Source organism: Stenella coeruleoalba (genome assembly GCF_951394435.1).
Source record: "Stenella coeruleoalba genome assembly, contig: scaffold_47, whole genome shotgun sequence".
Taxonomy (NCBI): domain Eukaryota; kingdom Metazoa; phylum Chordata; class Mammalia; order Artiodactyla; family Delphinidae; genus Stenella; species Stenella coeruleoalba.
In genome coordinates, this window is record NW_027646269.1 from 1,554,627 (window position 1) to 1,577,862 (window position 23,236).

General features: G+C 43.9%; 1 long non-coding RNA gene across 50 annotated transcripts in view; it reads left to right on the forward strand.

The window, feature by feature from the left end:
• Positions 1–23,236, forward strand: part of LOC307181221 — a 2,056,127-nt gene that overhangs the window by 913,651 nt on the left and 1,119,240 nt on the right. For all 50 annotated transcript variants that reach the window (XR_013826124.1, XR_013826125.1, XR_013826150.1 and 47 more), the window contains 2 exons: positions 10,114–10,195; positions 14,852–14,933. This is a non-coding gene — a long non-coding RNA (uncharacterized lncRNA). The remainder of the gene's footprint in view (positions 1–10,113; positions 10,196–14,851; positions 14,934–23,236) is intronic.

A 23,236-nucleotide genomic window follows, 5' to 3' on the forward strand; every position in this document is an offset into this window, starting at 1 on the left:
GGAGGTTAAAGGGACTGACTCTCCAAGTGGGGAGAGTGTTAGTAAAGCGTCTGGAATGTTGCACCCGAGTACCAGGGGAGGAAAACTGAGACATATTTGAACACGTCTCCCGATCACATGGTTGATCATACTCTAGGTTCCACATGCATGTTTTAGCTGAAGGAAGAATACCTTAAACCTGGGTAGTTGAAACCCGTGGAATGGGTACCATGCAATATGATTTCAAAGGGTCTTCATTTGCTCACCGAACCTCTCCAATCCTATCACTGCTGCGTTTATGCCCCTGTACACATGCTTGATTCTCTTTCGGAGACATAGCAATCCATAGGTTTTAAGATACTTACTAGTCAGGTACATTCTTAGGCGTTTAATATGGGGTGTTGAGTCCATTTCGTTGAGCAAGGAGTAGCTCTTGTCTATTCCATATTTGGCTTCAGGAACTTTATCTGTGCTCATTTCAATCTCTGGTTTTATGCAGTACCCCAACTCACCTTTACCCTTAAGCAAGCATAAGTTGGTTTTCTAAATTTGAGACCCTGTTCTGTTCTGTAATTCAGTTCCTGTGTAGCCAAGTTTCCATTCCGTGTATTACTGATATCTTATGATGTTTCTTTTTCTGTGTGACTTATTTCAGTTAGAATCATCATACCTGAATCCACTCATTGTGCTGCTAAGGGCCTGATGACACAGATTTCATTGCTGAGTGATATTGCTTTGTAAGTAAATACCACAACTTCTTTATCCATTTTTCACTTTCTGCGATGTTGAACTTGTACTGTAAACGAGGTTCTTGTAAACAGAGCCGTTCCAAACTTTGGGGTGGCTGTGTCTTTTTGATTTTAATTTCCCTAAGCTATAGGACCATAAGTGGAAGTGCCCTAGGCTCTGTTGCTTTGTTTTTTAGATGTTTCAGGAAACACCATACACTTCTCCCGAGTGGTTGTTGGCAATTTACATCCCGCCCATCAGCATAACAAGGCTCCCAGTTCTCCATGGCCTGTCCTGCCTTTCTGGATTTTACACTTTTTTCAGATGGCCCTTTTGACCGGGGGGAAGTGAGACTTCATTGTAGTGCAGATTTCCTTTGCAAGCTTGCTTGGTTGGCCAAAAAGGGCGTATGAGTTTTTTCCTGAATATATTCAGGAAAAAACGCATACGCCCTTTTCGGCCAAGTGCATCATTGTGGACGTTCTGCCTCTTTTCCTATGCTTTCAATGCAATTCCAGTCTACCTCCTGAAATCGGTTTCCTGCTATTCTGCCCCGCTTTCAAGTCCTCTTGGCAGCCTTACTTCAGTCTATTTTTGGACGATAGCTGTCTTTTATAACTCTGCAGGTTTGTGATTTACAGTGCCCCTGAGCTCCTTTCTTCAACTTGCTTTCTTGTGACCTGGCCGCAACACCGCAGGATGGCTTCAGGCCCTAATCTGGTTCCGGCACGGCACGCTGAGCCTTTGGTTATTTCCTCTTCCTGGTGGGAAATGAGAGTTAAATTTGACCGTCCAGACACCTCCAGCTAGTCTCTCATTGGTTCTCGCTATTCCTGTTCATCTTCCGCAGAAATTGCAAACTGGGCCAAACAGGAGGTTAAAGGGACTGACTCTCCAAGTGGGGAGAGTGTTAGTAAAGCGTCTGGAATGTTGCACCCGAGTACCAGGGGAGGAAAACTGAGACATATTTGAACACGTCTCCCGATCACATGGTTGATCATACTCTAGGTTCCACATGCATGTTTTAGCTGAAGGAAGAATACCTTAAACCTGGGTAGTTGAAACCCGTGGAATGGGTACCATGCAATATGACTTCAAAGGGTCTTCATTTGCTCACCGAACCTCTCCAATCCTATCACTGCTGCGTTTATGCCCCTGTACACATGCTTGATTCTCTTTCGGAGACATAGCAATCCATAGGTTTTAAGATACTTACTAGTCAGGTACATTCTTAGGCGTTTAATATTGGGTGTTGAGTCCATTTCGTTGAGCAAGGAGTAGCTCTTGTCTATTCCATATTTGGCTTAAGGAACTTTATCTGTGCTCATTTCAATCTCTGGTTTCATGCAGCAACCCAACTCACCTTTCCCCTTAAGCAAGCATAAGTTGGTTTTCTAAATTTGAGACCCTGTTCTGTTTTGGAATTCAGTTCCTGTGTAGCCAAGTTTACATTCCGTGTATTACTGATATCTTATGATGTTTCTTTTTCTGTGTGACTTATTTCAGTTAGAATCATCGTACCTGAATCTACTCATTATGCTGCTACGGGCCTGATGACATAGATTTCATTGCTGAGTGATACTGCATTGTACGTAAGTACCACAAGTTCTTTATCCATTTTTCACTTTCTGCGATGTTGAACTTGTACTGTAAACGAGGTTCTTGTAAACAGAGCCGTTCCAAACTTTGGGGTGGCTGTCTCTTTTTGATTTTAATTTCCCTAAGCTATAGGACCATAAGTGGAAGTGCCCTAGGCTCTGTTGCTTTGTTTTTTAGATGTTTCAGGAAACACCATACACTTCTCCCGAGTGGTTGTTGGCAATTTACATCCCGCCCATCAGCATAACAAGGCTCCCAGTTCTCAATGGCCTGTTGCCTTTCTGGATTTTACACTTTTTTCAGATGGCCCTTTTGACCGGGGGGAAGTGAGACTTCATTGTAGTGCAGATTTCCTTTGCAAGCTTGCTTGGTTGGCCAAAAAGGGCGTATGCGTTTTTTCCTGAATATATTCAGGAAAAAACGCATACGCCCTTTTTGGCCAAGTGCATCATTGTGGACGTTCTGCCTCTTTTCCTATGCTTTCAATGCAATTCCAGTCTACCTCCTGAAATCGGTTTCCTGCAATTCTGCCCCGCTTTCAAGTCCTCTTGGCAGCCTTACTTCAGTCTATTTTTGGACGATAGCTGTCATTTATAACTCTGCAGGTTTGTGAATTACAGTGCCCCTGAGCTCCTTTCCTCAACTCGCTTTCTTGTGACCTGGCCGCAACACCGCAGGATGGCTTCAGGCCCTAATGTGGTTCCGGCCCGGCATGCTGAGCCTTTGGTTAATTCCTCTTCCTGGTGGGAAATGAGAGTTAAATTTGCCCGTCCAGACACCTCCAGCTAGCCTCTCATTGGTTCTCGCTATTCCTGTTCATCTTCCGCAGAAATTGCAAACTGGGCCAAACAGGAGGTTAAAGGGACTGACTCTCCAAGTGGGGAGAGTGTTAGTAAAGCGTCTGGAATGTTGCACCCGAGTACCAGGGGAGGAAAACTGAGACATATTTGAACACGTCTCCCGATCACATGGTTGATCATACTCTAGGTTCCACATGCATGTTTTAGCTGAAGGAAGAATACCTTAAACCTGGGTAGTTGAAACCCGTGGAATGGGTACCATGCAATATGATTTCAAAGGGTCTTCATTTGCTCACCGAACCTCTCCAATCCTATCACTGCTGCGTTTATGCCCCTGTACACATGCTTGATTCTCTTTCGGAGACATAGCAATCCATAGGTTTTAAGATACTTACTAGTCAGGTACATTCTTAGGCGTTTAATATGGGGTGTTGAGTCCATTTCGTTGAGCAAGGAGTAGCTCTTGTCTATTCCATATTTGGCTTCAGGAACTTTATCTGTGCTCATTTCAATCTCTGGTTTTATGCAGTACCCCAACTCACCTTTACCCTTAAGCAAGCATAAGTTGGTTTTCTAAATTTGAGACCCTGTTCTGTTTTGGAATTCAGTTCCTGTGTAGCCAAGTTTACATTCCGTGTATTACTGATATCTTATGATGTTTCTTTTTCTGTGTGACTTATTTCAGTTAGAATCATCGTACCTGAATCTACTCATTATGCTGCTACGGGCCTGATGACATAGATTTCATTGCTGAGTGATACTGCATTGTACGTAAGTACCACAAGTTCTTTATCCATTTTTCACTTTCTGCGATGTTGAACTTGTACTGTAAACGAGGTTCTTGTAAACAGAGCCGTTCCAAACTTTGGGGTGGCTGTCTCTTTTTGATTTTAATTTCCCTAAGCTATAGGACCATAAGTGGAAGTGCCCTAGGCTCTGTTGCTTTGTTTTTTAGATGTTTCAGGAAACACCATACACTTCTCCCGAGTGGTTGTTGGCAATTTACATCCCGCCCATCAGCATAACAAGGCTCCCAGTTCTCAATGGCCTGTTGCCTTTCTGGATTTTACACTTTTTTCAGATGGCCCTTTTGACCGGGGGGAAGTGAGACTTCATTGTAGTGCAGATTTCCTTTGCAAGCTTGCTTGGTTGGCCAAAAAGGGCGTATGCGTTTTTTCCTGAATATATTCAGGAAAAAACGCATACGCCCTTTTTGGCCAAGTGCATCATTGTGGACGTTCTGCCTCTTTTCCTATGCTTTCAATGCAATTCCAGTCTACCTCCTGAAATCGGTTTCCTGCAATTCTGCCCCGCTTTCAAGTCCTCTTGGCAGCCTTACTTCAGTCTATTTTTGGACGATAGCTGTCATTTATAACTCTGCAGGTTTGTGAATTACAGTGCCCCTGAGCTCCTTTCCTCAACTCGCTTTCTTGTGACCTGGCCGCAACACCGCAGGATGGCTTCAGGCCCTAATGTGGTTCCGGCCCGGCATGCTGAGCCTTTGGTTAATTCCTCTTCCTGGTGGGAAATGAGAGTTAAATTTGCCCGTCCAGACACCTCCAGCTAGCCTCTCATTGGTTCTCGCTATTCCTGTTCATCTTCCGCAGAAATTGCAAACTGGGCCAAACAGGAGGTTAAAGGGACTGACTCTCCAAGTGGGGAGAGTGTTAGTAAAGCGTCTGGAATGTTGCACCCGAGTACCAGGGGAGGAAAACTGAGACATATTTGAACACGTCTCCCGATCACATGGTTGATCATACTCTAGGTTCCACATGCATGTTTTAGCTGAAGGAAGAATACCTTAAACCTGGGTAGTTGAAACCCGTGGAATGGGTACCATGCAATATGATTTCAAAGGGTCTTCATTTGCTCACCGAACCTCTCCAATCCTATCACTGCTGCGTTTATGCCCCTGTACACATGCTTGATTCTCTTTCGGAGACATAGCAATCCATAGGTTTTAAGATACTTACTAGTCAGGTACATTCTTAGGCGTTTAATATGGGGTGTTGAGTCCATTTCGTTGAGCAAGGAGTAGCTCTTGTCTATTCCATATTTGGCTTCAGGAACTTTATCTGTGCTCATTTCAATCTCTGGTTTTATGCAGTACCCCAACTCACCTTTACCCTTAAGCAAGCATAAGTTGGTTTTCTAAATTTGAGACCCTGTTCTGTTCTGTAATTCAGTTCCTGTGTAGCCAAGTTTCCATTCCGTGTATTACTGATATCTTATGATGTTTCTTTTTCTGTGTGACTTATTTCAGTTAGAATCATCATACCTGAATCCACTCATTGTGCTGCTAAGGGCCTGATGACACAGATTTCATTGCTGAGTGATATTGCTTTGTAAGTAAATACCACAACTTCTTTATCCATTTTTCACTTTCTGCGATGTTGAACTTGTACTGTAAACGAGGTTCTTGTAAACAGAGCCGTTCCAAACTTTGGGGTGGCTGTGTCTTTTTGATTTTAATTTCCCTAAGCTATAGGACCATAAGTGGAAGTGCCCTAGGCTCTGTTGCTTTGTTTTTTAGATGTTTCAGGAAACACCATACACTTCTCCCGAGTGGTTGTTGGCAATTTACATCCCGCCCATCAGCATAACAAGGCTCCCAGTTCTCCATGGCCTGTCCTGCCTTTCTGGATTTTACACTTTTTTCAGATGGCCCTTTTGACCGGGGGGAATGTGAGACTTCATTGTAGTGCAGATTTCCTTTGCAAGCTTGCTTGGTTGGCCAAAAAGGGCGTATGCGTTTTTTCCTGAATATATTCAGGAAAAAACGCATACGCCCTTTTTGGCCAAGTGCATCATTGTGGACGTTCTGCCTCTTTTCCTATGCTTTCAATGCAATTCCAGTCTACCTCCTGAAATCGGTTTCCTGCAATTCTGCCCCGCTTTCAAGTCCTCTTGGCAGCCTTACTTCAGTCTATTTTTGGACGATAGCTGTCTTTTATAACTCTGCAGGTTTGTGATTTACAGTGCCCCTGAGCTCCTTTCTTCAACTTGCTTTCTTGTGACCTGGCCGCAACACCGCAGGATGGCTTCAGGCCCTAATCTGGTTCCGGCACGGCACGCTGAGCCTTTGGTTATTTCCTCTTCCTGGTGGGAAATGAGAGTTAAATTTGCCCGTCCAGACACCTCCAGCTAGTCTCCCATTGGTTCTCGCTATTCCTGTTCATCTTCCGCAGAAATTGCAAACTGGGCCAAACAGGAGGTTAAAGGCGCTGACTCTCCAAGTGGGGAGAGTGTTAGTAAAGCGTCTGGAATGTTGCACCCGAGTACCAGGGGAGGAAAACTGAGACATATTTGAACACGTCTCCCGTTCACATGGTTGATCATACTTGGGTTCCACATGCATGTTTTAGCTGAAGGAAGAATACCTTAAACCTGGAGAGTTAAGACCCGTGTAATGGGTACCATGCAATATGACTTCAAAGGGTCTTCATTTGCTCACCGAACCTCTCCAATCCTATCACTGCTGCGTTTATGCCCCTGTACACATGCTTGATTCTCTTTTGGAGACATAGCAATCCATAGGTTTTACGATACTTACTAGTCAGGTACATTCTTAGGCGTTTAATATGCGGTGTTGAGTCCATTTCGTTGAGCAAGGAGTAGCTCTTGTCTATTCCATATTTGACTTAAGGAACTTTATCTGTGCTCATTTCAATCTCTGGTTTTATGCAGCACCCCAACTCACCTTTACCCTTAAGCAAGCATAAGTTGGTTTTCTAAATTTGAGACCCTGTTCTGTTCTGTAATTCAGTTCCTGTGTAGCCAAGTTTACATTCCGTGTATTACTGATATCTTATGATGTTTCTTTTTCTGTGTGACTTACTTCAGTTAGAATCATCATACCTGAATCCACTCATTGTGCTGCTGAGGGCCTGATGACACAGATTTCATTGCTGAGTGATATTGCTTTGTAAGTAAATACCACAACTTCTTTATCCATTTTTCACTTTCTGCGATGTTGAACTTGTACTGTAAACGACGTTCTTGTAAACAGAGCCGTTCCCAACTTTGGGGTGGCTGTGTCTTTTTGATTTTAATTTCCCTAAGCTATAGGACCATAAGTGGAAGTGCCCTAGGCTCTGTTGCTTTGTTTTTTAGATGTTTCAGGAAACACCATACACTTCTCCCAAGTGTCTGTTGGCAATTTACATCCCGCCCATCAGCATAACAAGGCTCCCAGTTCTCCATGGCCTGTCCTGCCTTTCTGGATTTTACACTTTTTTCAGATGGCCCTTTTGACCGGGGGGAAGTGAGACTTCATTGTAGTGCAGATTTCCTTTGCAAGCTTGCTTGGTTGGCCAAAAAGGGCGTATGCGTTTTTTCCTGAATATATTCAGGAAAAAACGCATACGCCCTTTTTGGCCAAGTGCATCATTGTGGACGTTCTGCCTCTTTTCCTATGCTTTCAATGCAATTCCAGTCTACCTCCTGAAATCGGTTTCCTGCAATTCTGCCCCGCTTTCAAGTCCTCTTGGCAGCCTTACTTCAGTCTATTTTTGGACGATAGCTGTCATTTATAACTCTGCAGTTTTGTGAATTACAGTGCCCCTGAGCTCCTTTCTTCAACTCGCTTTCTTTTGAGCTGGCCGCAACACCGCAGGATGGCTTCAGGCCCTAATCTGGTTCCGGCACGGCACGCTTAGCCTTTGGTTATTTCCTCTTCCTGGTGGGAAATGAGAGTTAAATTTGCCCGTCCAGACACCTCCAGCTAGCCTCTCATTGGTTCTCGCTATTCCTGTTCATCTTCCGCAGAAATTGCAAACTGTGCCAAACAGGAGGTTAAAGGCGCTGACTCTCCAAGTGGGGAGAGTGTTAGTAAAGCGTCTGGAATGTGGCACCCGAGTACCAGGGGAGGAAAACTGAGACATATTTGAACACGTCTCCCGTTCACATGGTTGATCATACTCTGGGTTCCACATGCATGTTTTAGCTGAAGGAAGAATACCTAAAACCTGGGTAGTTGAAACCCGTGGAATGGGTACCATGCAATATGACTTCAAAGGGTCTTCATTTGCTCACCGAACCTCTCCAATCCTATCACTGCTGCGTTTATGCCCCTGTACACATGCTTGATTCTCTTTCGGAGACATAGCAATCCATAGGTTTTAAGATACTTACTAGTCAGGTACATTCTTAGGCGTTTAATATGGGGTTTTGAGTCCATTTCGTTGAGCAAGGAGTAGCTCTTGTCTATTCCATATTTGGCTTAAGGAACTTTATCTGTGCTCATTTCAATCTCTGGTTTTATGCAGCACCCCAACTCACCTTTACCCTTAAGCAAGCATAAGTTGGTTTTCTAAATTTGAGACCCTGTTCTGTTTTGGAATGCAGTTCCTGTGTAGCCAAGTTTACATTCCGTGTGTTAGTGATATCTTATGATATTTCTTTTCTGTGTGACTTATTTCAGTTAGAATCATCGTACCTGAATCCACTCATTATGCTGCTACGGGCCTGATGACATAGATTTCATTGCTGAGTGATACTGCATTGTACGTAAGTACCACAAGTTCTTTATCCATTTTTCACTTTCTGCGATGTTGAACTTGTACTGTAAACGAGGTTCTTGTAAACAGAGCCGTTCCAAACTTTGGGGTGGCTGTGTCTTTTTGATTTTAATTTCCCTAAGCTATAGGACCATAAGTGGAAGTGCCCTAGGTTCTGTTGCTTTGTTTTTTAGATGTTTCAGGAAACACCATACACTTCTCCCGAGTGGTTGTTGGCAATTTACATCCCGCCCATCAGCATAACAAGGCTCCCAGTTCTCCATGGCCTGTCCTGCCTTTCTGGATTTTACACTTTTTTCAGATGGCCCTTTTGACCGGGGGGAAGTGAGACTTCATTGTAGTGCAGATTTCCTTTGCAAGCTTGCTTGGTTGGTCAAAAAGGGCGTATGTGTTTTTTCCTGAATATATTCAGGAAAAAACGCATACGCCCTTTTTGGCCAAGTGCATCATTGTGGACGTTCTGCCTCTTTTCCTATGCTTTCAATGCAATTCCAGTCTACCTCCTGAAATCGGTTTCCTGCAATTCTGCCCCGCTTTCAAGTCCTCTTGGCAGCCTTACTTCAGTCTATTTTTGGACGATAGCTGTCATTTATAACTCTGCAGGTTTGTGAATTACAGTGCCCCTGAGCTCCTTTCTTCAACTCGCTTTCTTTTGAGCTGGCCGCAACACCGCAGGATGGCTTCAGGCCCTAATCTGGTTCCGGCACGGCACGCTGAGCCTTTGGTTATTTCCTCTTCCTGTTGGGAAATGAGAGTTAAATTTGCCCGTCCAGACACCTCCAGCTAGCCTCTCATTGGTTCTCGCTATTCCTGTTCATCTTCCGCAGAAATTGCAAACTGTGCCAAACAGGAGGTTAAAGGCGCTGACTCTCCAAGTGGGGAGAGTGTTAGTAAAGCGTCTGGAATGTTGCACCCGAGTACCAGGGGAGGAAAACTGAGACATATTTGAACACGTCTCCCGATCACATGGTTGATCATACTCTGGGTTCCACATGCATGTTTTAGCTGAAGGAAGAATACCTAAAACCTGGGTAGTTGAAACCCGTGGAATGGGTACCATGCAATATGACTTCAAAGGGTCTTCATTTGCTCACCGAACCTCTCCAATCCTATCACTGCTGCGTTTATGCCCCTGTACACATGCTTGATTCTCTTTTGGAGACATAGCCATCCATAGGTTTTACGATACTTACTAATCAGGTACATTCTTAGGCGTTTAATATGCGGTGTTGAGTCCATTTCGTTGAGCAAGGAGTAGCTCTTGTCTATTCCATATTTGACTTAAGGAACTTTATCTGTGCTCATTTCAATCTCTGGTTTTATGCAGCACCCCAACTCACCTTTACCCTTAAGCAAGCATAAGTTGGTTTTCTAAATTTGAGACCCTGTTCTGTTCTGTAATTCAGTTCCTGTGTAGCCAAGTTTACATTCCGTGTATTACTGATATCTTATGATGTTTCTTTTTCTGTGTGACTTATTTCATTTAGAATCATCATACCTGAATCCACTCATTGTGATGCTAAGGGCCTGATGACATAGATTTCATTGCTGAGTGATATTGCTTTGTAAGTAAATACCACAACTTCTTTATCCATTTTTCACTTTCTGCGATGCTGAACTTGTACTGTAAACGAGGTTCTTGTAAACAGAGGCGTCCCAAACTTTGGGGTGGCTGTGTCTTTTTGATTTTAATTTCCCTAAGCTATAGGACCATAAGTGGCAGTGCCCTAGGCTCTGTTGCTTTGTTTTTTAGATGTTTCAGGAAACACTATACACTTCTCCCGAGTGGTTGTTGGCAATTTACATCCCGCCCCTCAGCATAACAAGGCTCCCAGTTCTCCATGGCCTGTCCTGCCTTTCTGGATTTTACACTTTTTTCAGATGGCCCTTTTGACCGGGGGGAAGTGAGACTTCATTGTAGTGCAGATTTCCTTTGCAAGCTTGCTTGGTTGGCCAAAAAGGGCGTATGCGTTTTTTCCTGAATATATTCAGGAAATAACGCATACGCCCTTTTTGGCCAAGTGCATCATTGTGGACGTTCTGCCTCTTTTCCTATGCTTTCAATGCAATTCCAGTCTACCTCCTGAAATCGGTTTCCTGCAATTCTGCCCTGCTTTCAAGTCCTCTTGGCGGCCTTACTTCAGTCTATTTTTGGACGATAGCTGTCATTTATAACTCTGCAGGTTTGTGAATTACAGTGCCCCTGAGCTCCTTTCTTCAACTCGCTTTCTTGTGACCTGGCCGCAACACCGCAGGATGGCTTCAGGCCCTAATCTGGTTCCGGCCCGGCATGCTGAGCCTTTGGTTAATTCCTCTTCCTGGTGGGAAATGAGAGTTAAATTTGCCCGTCCAGACACCTCCAGCTAGTCTCTCATTGGTTCTCGCTATTCCTGTTCATCTTCCGCAGAAATTGCAAACTGGGCCAAACAGGAGTTTAAAGGGACTGACTCTCCAAGTGGGGAGAGTGTTAGTAAAGCGTCTGGAATGTTGCACCCGAGTACCAGGGGAGGAAAACTGAGACATATTTGAACACGTCTCCCGATCACATGGTTGATCATACTCTAGGTTCCACATGCATGTTTTAGCTGAAGGAAGAATACCTTAAACCTGGGTAGTTGAAACCCGTGGAATGGGTACCATGCAATATGACTTCAAAGGGTCTTCATTTGCTCACCGAACCTCTCCAATCCTATCACTGCTGCGTTTATGCCCCTGTACACATGCTTGATTCTCTTTCGGAGACATAGCAATCCATAGGTTTTAAGATACTTACTAGTCAGGTACATTCTTAGGCGTTTAATATGGGGTGTTGAGTCCATTTCGTTGAGCAAGGAGTAGCTCTTGTCTATTCCATATTTGGCTTAAGGAACTTTATCTGTGCTCATTTCAATCTCTGGTTTTATGCAGCACCCCAACTCACCTTTCCCCTTAAGCAAGCATAAGTTGGTTTTCTAAATTTGAGACCCTGTTCTGTTTTGGAATTCAGTTCCTGTGTAGCCAAGTTTACATTCCGTGTATTACTGATATCTTATGATGTTTCTTTTTCTGTGTGACTTATTTCAGTTAGAATCATCGTACCTGAATCTACTCATTATGCTGCTACGGGCCTGATGACATAGATTTCATTGCTGAGTGATACTGCATTGTACGTAAGTACCACAAGTTCTTTATCCATTTTTCACTTTCTGCGATGTTGAACTTGTACTGTAAACGAGGTTCTTGTAAACAGAGCCGTTCCAAACTTTGGGGTGGCTGTCTCTTTTTGATTTTAATTTCCCTAAGCTATAGGACCATAAGTGGAAGTGCCCTAGGCTCTGTTGCTTTGTTTTTTAGATGTTTCAGGAAACACCATACACTTCTCCCGAGTGGTTGTTGGCAATTTACATCCCGCCCATCAGCATAACAAGGCTCCCAGTTCTCAATGGCCTGTTGCCTTTCTGGATTTTACACTTTTTTCAGATGGCCCTTTTGACCGGGGGGAAGTGAGACTTCATTGTAGTGCAGATTTCCTTTGCAAGCTTGCTTGGTTGGCCAAAAAGGGCGTATGCGTTTTTTCCTGAATATATTCAGGAAAAAACGCATACGCCCTTTTTGGCCAAGTGCATCATTGTGGACGTTCTGCCTCTTTTCCTATGCTTTCAATGCAATTCCAGTCTACCTCCTGAAATCGGTTTCCTGCAATTCTGCCCCGCTTTCAAGTCCTCTTGGCAGCCTTACTTCAGTCTATTTTTGGATGATAGCTGTCATTTATAACTCTGCAGGTTTGTGAATTACAGTGCCCCTGAGCTCCTTTCCTCAACTCGCTTTCTTGTGACCTGGCCGCAACACCGCAGGATGGCTTCAGGCCCTAATGTGGTTCCGGCCCGGCATGCTGAGCCTTTGGTTAATTCCTCTTCCTGGTGGGAAATGAGAGTTAAATTTGACCGTCCAGACACCTCCAGCTAGCCTCTCATTGGTTCTCGCTATTCCTGTTCATCTTCCGCAGAAATTGCAAACTGGGCCAAACAGGAGGTTAAAGGGACTGACTCTCCAAGTGGGGAGAGTGTTAGTAAAGCGTCTGGAATGTTGCACCCGAGTACCAGGGGAGGAAAACTGAGACATATTTGAACACGTCTCCCGATCACATGGTTGATCATACTCTAGGTTCCACATGCATGTTTTAGCTGAAGGAAGAATACCTTAAACCTGGGTAGTTGAAACCCGTGGAATGGGTACCATGCAATATGACTTCAAAGGGTCTTCATTTGCTCACCGAACCTCTCCAATCCTATCACTGCTGCGTTTATGCCCCTGTACACATGCTTGATTCTCTTTCGGAGACATAGCAATCCATAGGTTTTAAGATACTTACTAGTCAGGTACATTCTTAGGCGTTTAATATGGGGTGTTGAGTCCATTTCGTTGAGCAAGGAGTAGCTCTTGTCTATTCCATATTTGGCTTCAGGAACTTTATCTGTGCTCATTTCAATCTCTGGTTTTATGCAGTACCCCAACTCACCTTTACCCTTAAGCAAGCATAAGTTGGTTTTCTAAATTTGAGACCCTGTTCTGTTCTGTAATTCAGTTCCTGTGTAGCCAAGTTTCCATTCCGTGTATTACTGATATCTTATGATGTTTCTTTTTCTGTGTGACTTATTTCAGTTAGAATCATCATACCTGAATCCACTCATTGTGCTGCTAAGGGCCTGATGACACAGATTTCATTGCTGAGTGATATTGCTTTGTAAGTAAATACCACAACTTCTTTATCCATTTTTCACTTTCTGCGATGTTGAACTTGTACTGTAAACGAAGTTCTTGTAAACAGAGCCGTTCCAAACTTTGGGGTGGCTGTGTCTTTTTGATTTTAATTTCCCTAAGCTATAGGACCATAAGTGGAAGTGCCCTAGGCTCTGTTGCTTTGTTTTTTAGATGTTTCAGGAAACACCATACACTTCTCCCGAGTGGTTGTTGGCAATTTACATCCCGCCCATCAGCATAACAAGGCTCCCAGTTCTCCATGGCCTGTCCTGCCTTTCTGGATTTTACACTTTTTTCAGATGGCCCTTTTGACCGGGGGGAAGTGAGACTTCATTGTAGTGCAGATTTCCTTTGCAAGCTTGCTTGGTTGGCCAAAAAGGGCGTATGCGTTTTTTCCTGAATATATTCAGGAAAAAACGCATACGCCCTTTTTGGCCAAGTGCATCATTGTGGACGTTCTGCCTCTTTTCCTATGCTTTCAATGCAATTCCAGTCTACCTCCTGAAATCGGTTTCCTGCAATTCTGCCCCGCTTTCAAGTCCTCTTGGCAGCCTTACTTCAGTCTATTTTTGGACGATAGCTGTCTTTTATAACTCTGCAGGTTTGTGATTTACAGTGCCCCTGAGCTCCTTTCTTCAACTTGCTTTCTTGTGACCTGGCCGCAACACCGCAGGATGGCTTCAGGCCCTAATCTGGTTCCGGCACGGCACGCTGAGCCTTTGGTTATTTCCTCTTCCTGGTGGGAAATGAGAGTTAAATTTGCCCGTCCAGACACCTCCAGCTAGTCTCCCATTGGTTCTCGCTATTCCTGTTCATCTTCCGCAGAAATTGCAAACTGGGCCAAACAGGAGGTTAAAGGCGCTGACTCTCCAAGTGGGGAGAGTGTTAGTAAAGCGTCTGGAATGTTGCACCCGAGTACCAGGGGAGGAAAACTGAGACATATTTGAACACGTCTCCCGATCACATGGTTGATCATACTCTGGGTTCCACATGCATGTTTTAGCTGAAGGAAGAATACCTAAAACCTGGGTAGTTGAAACCCGTGGAATGGGTACCATGCAATATGACTTCAAAGGGTCTTCATTTGCTCACCGAACCTCTCCAATCCTATCACTGCTGCGTTTATGCCCCTGTACACATGCTTGATTCTCTTTTGGAGACATAGCCATCCATAGGTTTTACGATACTTACTAGTCAGGTACATTCTTAGGCGTTTAATATGCGGTGTTGAGTCCATTTCGTTGAGCAAGGAGTAGCTCTTGTCTATTCCATATTTGACTTAAGGAACTTTATCTGTGCTCATTTCAATCTCTGGTTTTATGCAGCACCCCAACTCACCTTTACCCTTAAGCAAGCATAAGTTGGTTTTCTAAATTTGAGACCCTGTTCTGTTCTGTAATTCAGTTCCTGTGTAGCCAAGTTTACATTCCGTGTATTACTGATATCTTATGATGTTTCTTTTTCTGTGTGACTTATTTCATTTAGAATCATCATACCTGAATCCACTCATTGTGATGCTAAGGGCCTGATGACATAGATTTCATTGCTGAGTGATATTGCTTTGTAAGTAAATACCACAACTTCTTTATCCATTTTTCACTTTCTGCGATGTTGAACTTGTACTGTAAACGAGGTTCTTGTAAACAGAGGCGTCCCAAACTTTGGGGTGGATGTGTCTTTTTGATTTTAATTTCCCTAAGCTATAGGACCATAAGTGGCAGTGCCCTAGGCTCTGTTGCTTTGTTTTTTAGATGTTTCAGGAAACACTATACACTTCTCCCGAGTGGTTGTTGGCAATTTACATCCCGCCCCTCAGCATAACAAGGCTCCCAGTTCTCCATGGCCTGTCCTGCCTTTCTGGATTTTACACTTTTTTCAGATGGCCCTTTTGACCGGGGGGAAGTGAGACTTCATTGTAGTGCAGATTTCCTTTGCAAGCTTGCTTGGTTGGCCAAAAAGTGCGTATGCGTTTTTTCCTGAATATATTCAGGAAATAACGCATACGCCCTTTTTGGCCAAGTGCATCATTGTGGACGTTCTGCCTCTTTTCCTATGCTTTCAATGCAATTCCAGTCTACCTCCTGAAATCGGTTTCCTGCAATTCTGCCCTGCTTTCAAGTCCTCTTGGCGGCCTTACTTCAGTCTATTTTTGGACGATAGCTGTCATTTATAACTCTGCAGGTTTGTGAATTACAGTGCCCCTGAGCTCCTTTCTTCAACTCGCTTTCTTGTGACCTGGCCGCAACACCGCAGGATGGCTTCAGGCCCTAATCTGGTTCCGGCCCGGCATGCTGAGCCTTTGGTTAATTCCTCTTCCTGGTGGGAAATGAGAGTTAAATTTGACCGTCCAGACACCTCCAGCTAGTCTCTCATTGGTTCTCGCTATTCCTGTTCATCTTCCGCAGAAATTGCAAACTGGGCCAAACAGGAGTTTAAAGGGACTGACTCTCCAAGTGGGGAGAGTGTTAGTAAAGCGTCTGGAATGTTGCACCCGAGTACCAGGGGAGGAAAACTGAGACATATTTGAACACGTCTCCCGATCACATGGTTGATCATACTCTAGGTTCCACATGCATGTTTTAGCTGAAGGAAGAATACCTTAAACCTGGGTAGTTGAAACCCGTGGAATGGGTACCATGCAATATGACTTCAAAGGGTCTTCATTTGCTCACCGAACCTCTCCAATCCTATCACTGCTGCGTTTATGCCCCTGTACACATGCTTGATTCTCTTTCGGAGACATAGCAATCCATAGGTTTTAAGATACTTACTAGTCAGGTACATTCTTAGGCGTTTAATATGGGGTGTTGAGTCCATTTCGTTGAGCAAGGAGTAGCTCTTGTCTATTCCATATTTGGCTTAAGGAACTTTATCTGTGCTCATTTCAATCTCTGGTTTTATGCAGCACCCCAACTCACCTTTCCCCTTAAGCAAGCATAAGTTGGTTTTCTAAATTTGAGACCCTGTTCTGTTTTGGAATTCAGTTCCTGTGTAGCCAAGTTTACATTCCGTGTATTAGTGATATCTTATGATGTTTCTTTTTCTGTGTGACTTATTTCAGTTAGAATCATCGTACCTGAATCCACTCATTATGCTGCTACGGGCCTGATGACATAGATTTCATTGCTGAGTGATACTGCATTGTACGTAAGTACCACAAGTTCTTTATCCATTTTTCACTTTCTGCGATGTTGAACTTGTACTGTAAACGAGGTTCTTGTAAACAGAGCCGTTCCAAACTTTGGGGTGGCTGTGTCTTTTTGATTTTAATTTCCCTAAGCTATAGGACCATAAGTGGAAGTGCCCTAGGTTCTGTTGCTTTGTTTTTTAGATGTTTCAGGAAACACCATACACTTCTCCCGAGTGGTTGTTGGCAATTTACATCCCGCCCATCAGCATAACAAGGCTCCCAGTTCTCCATGGCCTGTCCTGCCTTTCTGGATTTTACACTTTTTTCAGATGGCCCTTTTGACCGGGGGGAAGTGAGACTTCATTGTAGTGCAGATTTCCTTTGCAAGCTTGCTTGGTTGGCCAAAAAGGGCGTATGCGTTTTTTCCTGAATATATTCAGGAAAAAACGCATACGCCCTTTTTGGCCAAGTGCATCATTGTGGACGTTCTGCCTCTTTTCCTATGCTTTCAATGCAATTCCAGTCTACCTCCTGAAATCGGTTTCCTGCAATTCTGCCCCGCTTTCAAGTCCTCTTGGCAGCCTTACTTCAGTCTATTTTTGGACGATAGCTGTCATTTATAACTCTGCAGGTTTGTGAATTACAGTGCCCCTGAGCTCCTTTCTTCAACTCGCTTTCTTTTGAGCTGGCCGCAACACCGCAGGATGGCTTCAGGCCCTAATCTGGTTCCGGCACGGCACGCTGAGCCTTTGGTTATTTCCTCTTCCTGGTGGGAAATGAGAGTTAAATTTGCCCGTCCAGACACCTCCAGCTAGCCTCTCATTGGTTCTCGCTATTCCTGTTCATCTTCCGCAGAAATTGCAAACTGGGCCAAACAGGAGGTTAAAGGGACTGACTCTCCAAGTGGGGAGAGTGTTAGTAAAGCGTCTGGAATGTTGCACCCGAGTACCAGGGGAGGAAAACTGAGACATATTTGAACACGTCTCCCGTTCACATGGTTGATCATACTTTGGTTCCACATGCATGTTTTAGCTGAAGGAAGAATACCTTAAACCTGGAGAGTTGAGACCCGTGGAATGGGTACCATGCAATATGACTTCAAAGGGTCTTCATTTGCTCACCGAACCTCTCCAATCCTATCACTGCTGCGTTTATGCCCCTGTACACATGCTTGATTCTCTTTCGGAGACATAGCAATCCATAGGTTTTAAGATACTTACTAGTCAGGTACATTCTTAGGCGTTTAATATGGGGTGTTGAGTCCATTTCGTTGAGCAAGGAGTAGCTCTTGTCTATTCCATATTTGACTTAAGGAACTTTATCTGTGCTCATTTCAATCTCTGGTTTTATGCAGCACCCCAACTCACCTTTACCCTTAAGCAAGCATAAGTTGGTTTTCTAAATTTGAGTCCCTGTTCTGTTCTGTAATTCCGTTCCTGTGTAGCCAAGTTTACATTCCGTGTATTACTGATATCTTATGATGTTTCTTTTTCTGTGTGACTTATTTCAGTTAGAATCATCATACCTGAATCCACTCATTGTGATGCTAAGGGCCTGATGACATAGATTTCATTGCTGAGTGATATTGCTTTGTAAGTAAATACCACAACTTCTTTATCCATTTTTCACTTTCTGCGATGTTGAACTTGTACTGTAAACGAGGTTCTTGTAAACAGAGGCGTCCCAAACTTTGGGGTGGCTGTGTCTTTTTGATTTTAATTTCCCTAAGCTATAGGACCATAAGTGGCAGTGCCCTAGGCTCTGTTGCTTTGTTTTTTAGATGTTTCAGGAAACACCATACACTTCTCCCGAGTGTCTGTTGGCAATTTACATCCCGCCCATCAGCATAACAAGGCTCCCAGTTCTCCATGGCCTGTCCTGCCTTTCTGGATTTTACACTTTTTTCAGATGGCCCTTTTGACCGGGGGGAAGTGAGACTTCATTGTAGTGCAGATTTCCTTTGCAAGCTTGCTTGGTTGGCCAAAAAGTGCGTATGCGTTTTTTCCTGAATATATTCAGGAAAAAACGCATACGCCCTTTTTGGCCAAGTGCATCATTGTGGACGTTCTGCCTCTTTTCCTATGCTTTCAATGCAATTCCAGTCTACCTCCTGAAATCGGTTTCCTGCAATTCTGCCCCGCTTTCAAGTCCTCTTGGCAGCCTTACTTCAGTCTATTTTTGGACGATAGCTGTCATTTATAACTCTGCAGGTTTGTGAATTACAGTGCCCCTGAGCTCCTTTCTTCAACTTGCTTTCTTTTGACCTGGCCGCAACACCGCAGGTTGGCTTCAGGCCCTAAACTGCTTCCGGCACGGCACGCTGAGCCTTTGGTTATTTCGTCTTCCTGCTGGGAAATGAGAGTTAAATTTGCCCGTCCAGACACCTCCAGCTAGTCTCTCATTGGTTCTCGCTATTCCTGTTCATCTTCCGCAGAAATTGCAAACTGGGCCAAACAGGAGGTTAAAGGCGCTGACTCTCCAAGTGGGGAGAGTGTTAGTAAAGCGTCTGGAATGTTGCACCCGAGTACCAGGGGAGGAAAACTGAGACATATTTGAACACGTCTCCCGTTCACATGGTTGATCATACTTGGGTTCCACATGCATGTTTTAGCTGAAGGAAGAATACCTAAAACCTGGGTAGTTGAAACCCGTGGAATGGGTACCATTCAATATGACTTCAAAGGGTCTTCATTTGCTCACCGAACCTCTCCAATCCTATCACTGCTGCGTTTATGCCCCTGTACACATGCTTGATTCTCTTTCGGAGACATAGTAATCCATAGGTTTTAAGATACTTACTAGTCAGGTACATTCTTAGGCGTTTAATATGGGGTGTTGAGTCCATTTCGTTGAGCAAGGAGTAGCTCTTGTCTATTCCATATTTGGCTTAAGGAACTTTATCTGTGCTCATTTCAATCTCTGGTTTTATGCAGCACCCCAACTCACCTTTCCCCTTAAGCAAGCATAAGTTGGTTTTCTAAATTTGAGACCCTGTTCTGTTTTGGAATGCAGTTCCTGTGTAGCCAAGTTTACATTCCGTGTATTAGTGATATCTTATGATGTTTCTTTTTCTGTGTGACTTATTTCAGTTAGAATCATCGTACCTGAATCCACTCATTATGCTGCTACGGGCCTGATGACATAGATTTCATTGCTGAGTGATACTGCATTGTACGTAAGTACCACAAGTTCTTTATCCATTTTTCACTTTCTCTGATATTGAACTTGTACGGTAAACGAGGTTTTTGTAAACGGAGGCGTCCCAAACTTTGGGGTGGCTGTGTCTTTTTGATTTTAATTTCCCTAAACTATAGGACCATAAGTGGAAGTGCCCTAGGTTCTGTTGCTTTGTTTTTTAGATGTTTCAGGAAACACCATACACTTCTCCCGAGTGATTGTTGGCAATTTACATCCCGCCCATCAGCATAACAAGGCTCCCAGTTCTCCATGGCCTGTCCTGCCTTTCTGGATTTTACACTTTTTTCAGATGGCCCTTTTGACCGGGGGGAAGTGAGACTTCATTGTAGTGCAGATTTCCTTTGCAAGCTTGCTTGGTTGGCCAAAAAGGGCGTATGCGTTTTTTCCTGAATATATTCAGGAAAAAACGCATACGCCCTTTTTGGCCAAGTGCATCATTGTGGACGTTCTGCCTCTTTTCCTATGCTTTCAATGCAATTCCAGTCTACCTCCTGAAATCGGTTTCCTGCAATTCTGCCCCGCTTTCAAGTCCTCTTGGCAGCCTTACTTCAGTCTATTTTTGGACGATAGCTGTCATTTATAACTCTGCAGGTTTGTGAATTACAGTGCCCCTGAGCTCCTTTCTTCAACTCGCTTTCTTGTAAGCTTGCCGCAACACCACAGGATGGCTTGAGGCCCTAATCTGGTTCCGGTACGGCACGCTGAGCCTTTGGTTATTTCCTCTTCATGGTGGGAAATGAGAGTTAAATTTGCCCGTCCAGACACCTCCAGCTAGCCTCTCATTGGTTCTCGCTATTAATGTTCATCTTCTGCAGAAATTGCAACCTGGGCCAAACAGGAGGTTAAAGGCGCTGACTCTCCAAGTGGGGAGAGTGTTAGTAAAGCGTCTGGAATGTTGCACCCGAGTACCAGGGGAGGAAAACTGAGACATATTTGAACACGTCTCCCATTCACATGGTTGATCATACTTGGGTTCCACATGCATGTTTTAGCTGAAGGAAGAATACCTTAAACCTGTGTAGTTGAGACCCGTGTAATGGGTACCATGCAATATGACTTCAAAGGGTCTTCATTTGCTCACCGAACCTCTCCAATCCTATCACTGCTGCGTTTATGCCCCTGTACACATGCTTGATTCTCTTTCGGAGACATAGCAATCCATAGGTTTTAAGATACTTACTAGTCAGGTACATTCTTAGGCGTTTAATATGCGGTGTTGAGTCCATTTCGTTGAGCAAGGAGTAGCTCTTGTCTATTCCATATTTGACTTAAGGAACTTTATCTGTGCTCATTTCAATCTCTGGTTTTATGCAGCACCCCAACTCACCTTTACCCTTAAGCAAGCATAAGTTGGTTTTCTAAATTTGAGACCCTGTTCTGTTCTGTAATTCAGTTCCTGTGTAGCCAAGTTTACATTCCGTGTATTACTGATATTTTATGATGTTTCTTTTTCTGTGTGACTTATTTCAGTTAGAATCATCATACCTGAATCCACTCATTGTGATGCTAAGGGCCTGATGACATAGATTTCATTGCTGAGTGATATTGCTTTGTAAGTAAATACCACAACTTCTTTATCCATTTTTCACTTTCTGCGATGTTGAACTTGTACTGTAAACGAGGTTCTTGTAAACAGAGGCGTCCCAAACTTTGGGGTGGCTGTGTCTTTTTGATTTTAATTTCCCTAAGCTATAGGACCATAAGTGGAAGTGCCCTAGGTTCTGTTGCTTTGTTTTTTAGATGTTTCAGGAAACACCATACACTTCTCCCGAGTGGTTGTTGGCAATTTACATCCCGCCCATCAGCATAACAAGGCTCCCAGTTCTCCATGGCCTGTCCTGCCTTTCTGGATTTTACACTTTTTTCAGATGGCCCTTTTGACCGGGGGGAAGTGAGACTTCATTGTAGTGCAGATTTCCTTTGCAAGCTTGCTTGGTTTGCCAAAAAGGGCGTATGCGTTTTTTCCTGAATATATTCAGGAAAAAACGCATACGCCCTTTTTGGCCAAGTGCATCATTGTGGACGTTCTGCCTCTTTTCCTATGTTTTCAATGCAATTCCAGTCTACCTCCTGAAATCGGTTTCCTGCAATTCTGCCCCGCTTTCAAGTCCTCTTGGCAGCCTTACTTCAGTCTATTTTTGGACGATAGCTGTCATTTATAACTCTGCAGGTTTGTGAATTACAGTGCCCCTGAGCTCCTTTCTTCAACTCGCTTTCTTGTGACCTGGCCGCAACACCGCAGGATGGCTTCAGGCCCTAATCTGGTTCCGGCCCGGCATGCTGAGCCTTTGGTTAATTCCTCTTCCTGGTGGGAAATGAGAGTTAAATTTGCCCGTCCAGACACCTCCAGCTAGCCTCTCATTGGTTCTCGCTATTCCTGTTCATCTTCCGCAGAAATTGCAAACTGGGCCAAACAGGAGGTGAAAGGGACTGACTCTCCAAGTGGGGAGAGTGTTAGTAAAGCGTCTGGAATGTTGCACCCGAGTACCAGGGGAGGAAAACTGAGACATATTTGAACACGTCTCCCATTCACATGGTTGATCATACTCTAGGTTCCACATGCATGTTTTAGCTGAAGGAAGAATACCTTAAACCTGGGTAGTTGAAACCCGTGGAATGGGTACCATGCAATATGACTTCAAAGGGTCTTCATTTGCTCACTGAACCTCTCCAATCCTATCACTGCTGTGTTTATGCCCCTGTACACATGCTTGATTCTCTTTCGGAGACATAGCAATCCATAGGTTTTAAGATACTTACTAGTCAGGTACATTCTTAGGCGTTTAATATGGGGTGTTGAGTCCATTTCGTTGAGCAAGGAGTAGCTCTTGTCTATTCCATATTTGACTTAAGGAACTTTATCTGTGCTCATTTCAATCTCTGGTTTTATGCAGCACCCCAACTCACCTTTACCCTTAAGCAAGCATAAGTTGGTTTTCTAAATTTGAGACCCTGTTCTGTTTTGGAATGCAGTTCCTGTGTAGCCAAGTTTACATTCCGTGTATTAGTGATATCTTATGATGTTTCTTTTTCTGTGTGACTTATTTCAGTTAGAATCATCGTACCTGAATCCACTCATTATGCTGCTACGGGCCTGATGACATAGATTTCATTGCTGAGGGATACTGCATTGTACGTAAGTACCACAACTTCTTTATCCATTTTTCACTTTCTGCAATGTTGAACTTGTACTGTAAACGAGGTTCTTGTAAACAGAGCCGTTCCAAACATTGGGGTGGCTGTGTCTTTTTGATTTTAATTTCCCTAAGCTATAGGACCATAAGTGGAAGTGCCCTAGGTTCTGTTGCTTTGTTTTTTAGATGTTTCAGGAAACATCATACACTTCTCCCGAGTGGTTGTTGGCAATTTACATCCCGCCCATCAGCATAACAAGGCTCCCAGTTCTCCATGGCCTGTCCTGCCTTTCTGGATATTACACTTTTTTCAGATGGCCCTTTTGACCGGGGGGAAGTGAGACTTCATTGTAGTGCAGATTTCCTTTGCACGCTTGCTTGGTTGGCCAAAAAGGGCGTATGCGTTTT